Source organism: Solanum stenotomum, chromosome 2 (genome assembly GCF_019186545.1).
Source record: "Solanum stenotomum isolate F172 chromosome 2, ASM1918654v1, whole genome shotgun sequence".
NCBI lineage: Eukaryota > Viridiplantae > Streptophyta > Magnoliopsida > Solanales > Solanaceae > Solanum > Solanum stenotomum.
The window spans coordinates 51798577-51804576 of NC_064283.1; the positions used below are offsets into that span (position 1 = coordinate 51798577).

A 6000-nucleotide genomic window follows, 5' to 3' on the forward strand; every position below is an offset into this window, starting at 1 on the left:
ATGCAACACAAATGATCCTTTTGTACTAGCATCTCAAGTGCATCAAGTTTTTTATGTGGAAGACCCAATTGAGAAAAATGTATATTATGCAGGAAATAAAGTCCTAGTGAATTTGTATGATTTGGAGGAAGAGAATTGTCCTAATATTGAAGAAACATTTTGGCGAGAGATTAACGATGACATTGGTTCATCAGAAAGAGTGCTCGATGTAGATGTTAGATGGTCGAGAGAAGATCTCCCTGTTGATATCATTGATCTGTCTTCCCTTGCACAACTTTCAGAAGATGTAACTATGGAAACATCAGAAGAGGAGGATGACTTTGATGATACTGATTGGGATTGGATGGAGGCTGATGATTGACAAAGGATCTTCCGAACTTGTTCGAATACATTCTCTTCATAACTTTTTTGTAGTGAGTAATAAATACCTTTTTGAGTTGCATCATATAAAGTATGAATGTCGATTGGACTCTATTTGGATTTCTGCCTATTTGCTACTTCTAGTTGTTTGATTTCTGTTTGTTCTGGAATATTTTCTTGCTAATGTTGGTACGTACTATAGATATATTAGTAATTAAGATTCTTTGTTTATTGCTTTGTTATACTTCTATTTGCATCTTCTGCCGTTTCTCTAAAATCCCATTGAGTAGCAAGCTCTCGAAAGTTAGATTTCAAACTAGTTAAGATATAAATTAGTTAATCAACTTCAGTTTGAATCCATTGCTTGTTATTCATCTTCCCCGAGCTAGAATTTTCCTTGTTGAATGGTTGAAAAGTGATCTCTTGACCAACAATTTTTTTCAAATAAGAAACAAGAGGAGAATTATTCTTGATAGTATGCTTCAGCTACTGATCCTATTGTTGTTTGTTCTTCTCACTTTCATTGTTTTTGTTCTTCACATTTGAAAATTCTGCACTAAGAAGCTTCTTTTGTCTTATTTTTACACAAATTTGGATGGTCATGAGTCAACAAGAGTCTTCAAAGAGAAACAAAAGAGCGAAAAATAAGACATATGCTAAACCTGGATCATTATCATTCTTGGCAAATAAAAAACGACGGTTATTGACAACAAATTAAATTGTTTAAGCTATAGAGTCAGAGAAAGGACAGCTGCTTAAATTGATTGAACAACAACCAGTAGCACCACAATCTGAAGCTAATGGACAATCTATAGAGGAGCAGCCTCTTGAGCAGCAACCTTTAGAGGATCAAGTGCAGAACTCTGTCACTCCTCCAACTGGTGAACAACCTGAAGAACAAGGTAAGATATAAACTTAGAAACTTACTAAATTCATCTATGAATTCTAATTTCTTATATTTTCTTATAGCTGAAGGTGTTTCCAGTAAAAACAAAAGAGGTCAAACGCAAATGCATAATGTACATGCACGAAAAGAGCGTAAACTGATCTTATTGAATAGGCTAAATCAACCGGTTGGTCCTACTGAAGACGTTGTGACAGAGTTAAGTAGCTTCCTAGGTACATTGGCAAGAAATGCTACTCTCTGCCCATTTGATATATTTGATTAGAGGAGCATGGATACTAAAAAGGATTTATGGGATTATACTAAGGTTTGGAGTTTCTAGTTTTTAATTTCTTGTAAAAATATTTTACTTCAATTGGCGACCTAAATGACACCAAATTGTAGGAGAAATACATTATTCCTGAAGCTGCAAAAGATTGGACTTTGGTAACAATTCGAGAGGCTTGGAGAAAGCATAGACGTGACTTAAAGATAAATTATTACGATCCATATGACAATGATGAAATTCGAATGACAAAAAAGCGTGGTCATATTCCAGAATGTCAGTATAGAGAGCTCCTTAAATATTGGAAGTCTGAGAAATTCAAGGTAAAATGTAGTTCAGAATCTCAAACATCCAACTTATTCTTCTCCTGATCTCTTTTGTGATATAGTTGCTGCTGAAACTTTATTTTTCTTTAACTTTTCTTCTGCTATTCTCTTCTCTGTTGCAATGTTGTTGCAGTTTGTTACTTCTTTCAGTGTGGTAGTCACAAATGTAACAGGATAAATTTTTTGACTATGATTGGATTAATTAGTCGTTATTTTTTTGCCCTTCCTTATAGTGAATAGCAAACACTTCAATAAAAAGAGTGGTTATCAGTAATTTTTTCATCTCTTATCTTGTTCCTATGATCCTATCTATGGCTCACAATTGTCAAATTTGCATAGGATGTCTTCCTTTTCATTATTAAATTATGATTTGATACTAGTGTATGAAAAAGGTAATAGTATCGTCATCAGTAAGAAGATAGTTGGTGACTATTGTGTTCTGACTTGAAGAAGATAAATGATTGACCAAAGGGTGGCTGTAACTGTTATTATCTATGTTTATCACATTTTCTTTGACTAAAAGATATGCTAGTAAGTAAGAAAGAAGTTTTCAGTGAATGAAGACAATCAAAGGATAATCAAACCAATATAACATGCAACTGTATTTTCATTGAGGGTGCAAGGCTTCCAAGAAAGTGAATCATCCTAATTTCTTTCCTGAAGGGGAATCAACTTTCTCTTCTGCTATTCTTTTTTTTGAGAAGGTTAGCTAAACTCTTCTGTTATTCTGTTATATGTTTCATAAAGTTTTATTATCCTCAACATGTCAAACTCAATAATTCCATTTAGTAGTTGATAAGATACAAATGTAACAGGATAAAAAGTCACGTGTTCAACTCTTTACTCAAAAATAAAAAATCTTAAGAACTCATCTTATTAGTTAAGTTTGATCGCTGAAATTTGCATCAAGGTTCACTAAACTAAGTGCCCTTTTGGATAAACTTAGTTTGATTGTTGAAATCTACAGACTGGTTTTAGCTTCATATGACAGTAACGTTCATACTTACAAAGCATATTCTTTAGTTGGATTTGTGAAAAAAGAAATATTGAGACATTCACCTCGTCTAGTACATTATGTAGCACCGATATGCCTTTGGTTAACATTATTGATTCATTTATTTGCAGAAAATGTCTGAAACAAATACTAAGAACCGGAAAAAGCTGATGAATCCACACACAGCAGGCAAAAAGAGTTTTGCTTTAATCTGCAGTAAATTGGTGTGTTTTCTTATTTATTATCTAGGCTTAACCTTTTATTTAAGAAATTCCTGATATCTATTTTTATGTGACTAGGAAAAAGAAAAGGAATCTGTATCTGCTAAGGAGCTCTTTGTGGTCACAAGAACAAGAAAACCTGATCGTTTGTACAAGGCATCGAATGAGAACACAACTAGTAAAATTGTACGAATATTGTCAATATAATTTTTTTATTAAGACAAATTATTTATTCTAAATTTTAATTTACAAGACTGCTGGTTGGATATGTTTTGTTAGGCTGAAATGGAGGAAATAGAAAAGCAAATGAGCACAAATGGTCAGCCTGTTGATGCATTTTCAGCTGTCATGGGTCCTGAACATCCGGGACGTCTAAGACTATATGGAGTGGGGGTTACAAAGACAACTCTGAAAAAGAAAGTTGACAATTCTGAACAAACTTTAAATGCAACAAATGATGTAGTGCAACAAATGCAAGAAAGGATGCAAAAAATGGAGAAACAAATGGAGGAACAAAGGACAACTATGCGATAAGAAGTTATTGCTGATGTAGTTGCACAACTTCAACGTGCAGGATTAATTGATCCTAACATACTAGCAGCATTGTCCGTTCCTTCACCAAGAGAAGCTACTTCTGCTCAAACAGCTGAGCAAGGTTAGTGTCGCTAAATCTCTGTTTAGACTATTTCTTCTTCTTCTACTACTACTGTATCTTTCTCTTGCATCTCTATTTCATTTCTCTGTTGCGACTCTACTTTCTCTTGACAGTAGAAAACATTAATACTCTTGGCTACACTTAAAGTGTATTTTCCGATTTCATGATCGACTAGTTTGTTAACTGAATTGATGGTGATTTGAGTTTTGTAAGCTAGCCCTCTTGATCATTGCCTAATGAATCTCGAGATAATTTCATATTTAGATTATATTACACGTACTTTTATAGCTTGAAAACTCTTTCCAGTGGTTTTTTTTGAAATTATTGTATCCCCAGCAAAGATCTCTATTGTTGATTCTGTTTTCTCGTTATAGCATTTTAATGTTTGTTAGACTGCTGTAACATTTATGTTATAAGGGACTATTGAGTACGGCCTTGTTGATTTTGTTATTACATATTTATTCTGATTGTGGCCTTGTCGGTCATTTAGTTAGCTGAGTATTTTCTAGGATCAACCTCGTCGGCTATGAGTTATTAAGTATGAGATAACATCATTCTATATACCACTATTTTAAGAGATCTCCCATTTGTTATTTGTTATGTCCATTTCAGTTCATTCTCTCAACATATAAGGCTTCTAGAAATGTTCAGCTATTGAAGTGTTAGTGATGCACTGATGCTATTCATGAATTATTGTAAATTGTACCGTGCTATTCTGTAACTATCTATCTTTTGTTGACCAACAAAGGGTTAAAAAATGGCTACAAACTGAATATTGTTGACGTGGACTAGATTTTTCAGCCTGTGAATGGCCTTCTATGATCTAACACCTCTTATGTTCCAGAAAAGTGCTTCTGTGTTGATTTTGGCCTGTGTTACCATTTTTTTGTGAATGGCCTGTGTTAGCAGACACCTCTTGTGAATGGCATGTGTTATCATATTTTGCTTTTCTTTTTTGAGAGGGTTGGTTTCGGCTTCTGTGTTTCCTCCCATTTTTCCTAACCCTACTTCTTCCCCTGCTTTTAGTGTCAGGCTAATCTGAATAAAATTTCCAGTAGCTGCAGTGTTGTAACAATTATCCTGTTTATGAAGATTAATTGTTTCTCCTCTCTGTGGACTGTTTTGATTGCTTTTGCAGCTGAGATTCCACCCCCCAATAGTATACTTACATTCTTCCGTCATCATAACGTAGTAGTCTTTTGATTTGAAGATGATTGCAAGCATTCCGTTGTGTTTTGAATGTCTTGCAATCACTGCTTCTCTTTCGTGGCGTACTTGGTTAACATGCTAGTCATTATAGGCAAGACAATGACATTGGAGATATGGATGGCAGGTATTGACTATGTTTTTAATGATGGGGGTTAATAAGGATGAAAATTTCATCCTTGTACAAAAAGTGCTGTATACATTGACTATAAGTTTGGATGTAGCTCGAAGATAGACTCACATCTGAGATAACATGTCCCTGAAGGGTATAAAAATAACTGAAAATAAAAGTGCATAAATACATGTTAGAAACTGCTGCACAACTCTTGCTGGCTTTGCTCTTTCAATCTGTTAATAGTTGGCTTTGCTCTTTCAATCTTGCTGCACAACTCTTTCCAACTTCTTCTGAAATTAAGATATGGAAAGTGTTTGTTAAGAATTAGAATCATCAATCTTTTTACCTGTTCCGCAACTCTGTAAGTAGAAACCTTTGAGCCTTCAAATCTCGTACATATCAAACAGGCTGGTCTAGTCTTCCAAATCTCCCAGCTCAAAACTGTAGGGAGGCATTCTAAGACATGAGGAAGTACATATCACTTAACAGGTTGGTCTATTAAACACTATATGGTAGTTGCGCAGACCAGTGAAGAAAAGCCAGCCATGTTCTGTACTTGAATAGTGACTCTAGCTGCTATAATTCCCAGAAGTAGTATGCAAATATCTCTTGCAACTATGCTATTTTCTTAATGTCATTTGAATCTAATTGAATTTTATGCATGTTGTAGGTATTGAGTGATAACTTTAAAATATATCACTGAAGTCATTGAACTTTTGCAACAAAATTGCTAAATTATTTTGTATTTTCATTAATTGTATGTAGGTAATGATATCGAAGGAGATGAAAGCAGTACTGAAGACTTGACATAGGAGCTAAACTGAGTTGATGTTAACTTTACTTAGGTTTTGGAAGTCTGTTATTTTTGAAGATTGTGTGGTGCATCTGTACATTTCACCCTTTTTGAATGGCTGAAAATGTTTATGTATTTTGCTTATATCGTTACTACGTACC

General features: G+C 34.2%; 1 pseudogene; it reads left to right on the forward strand.

Annotated features, from left to right (window-relative positions):
• The first annotated feature begins 457 nt into the window (after window positions 1-457).
• On the forward strand, window positions 458-6000 carry LOC125856086 (uncharacterized; annotated as a pseudogene).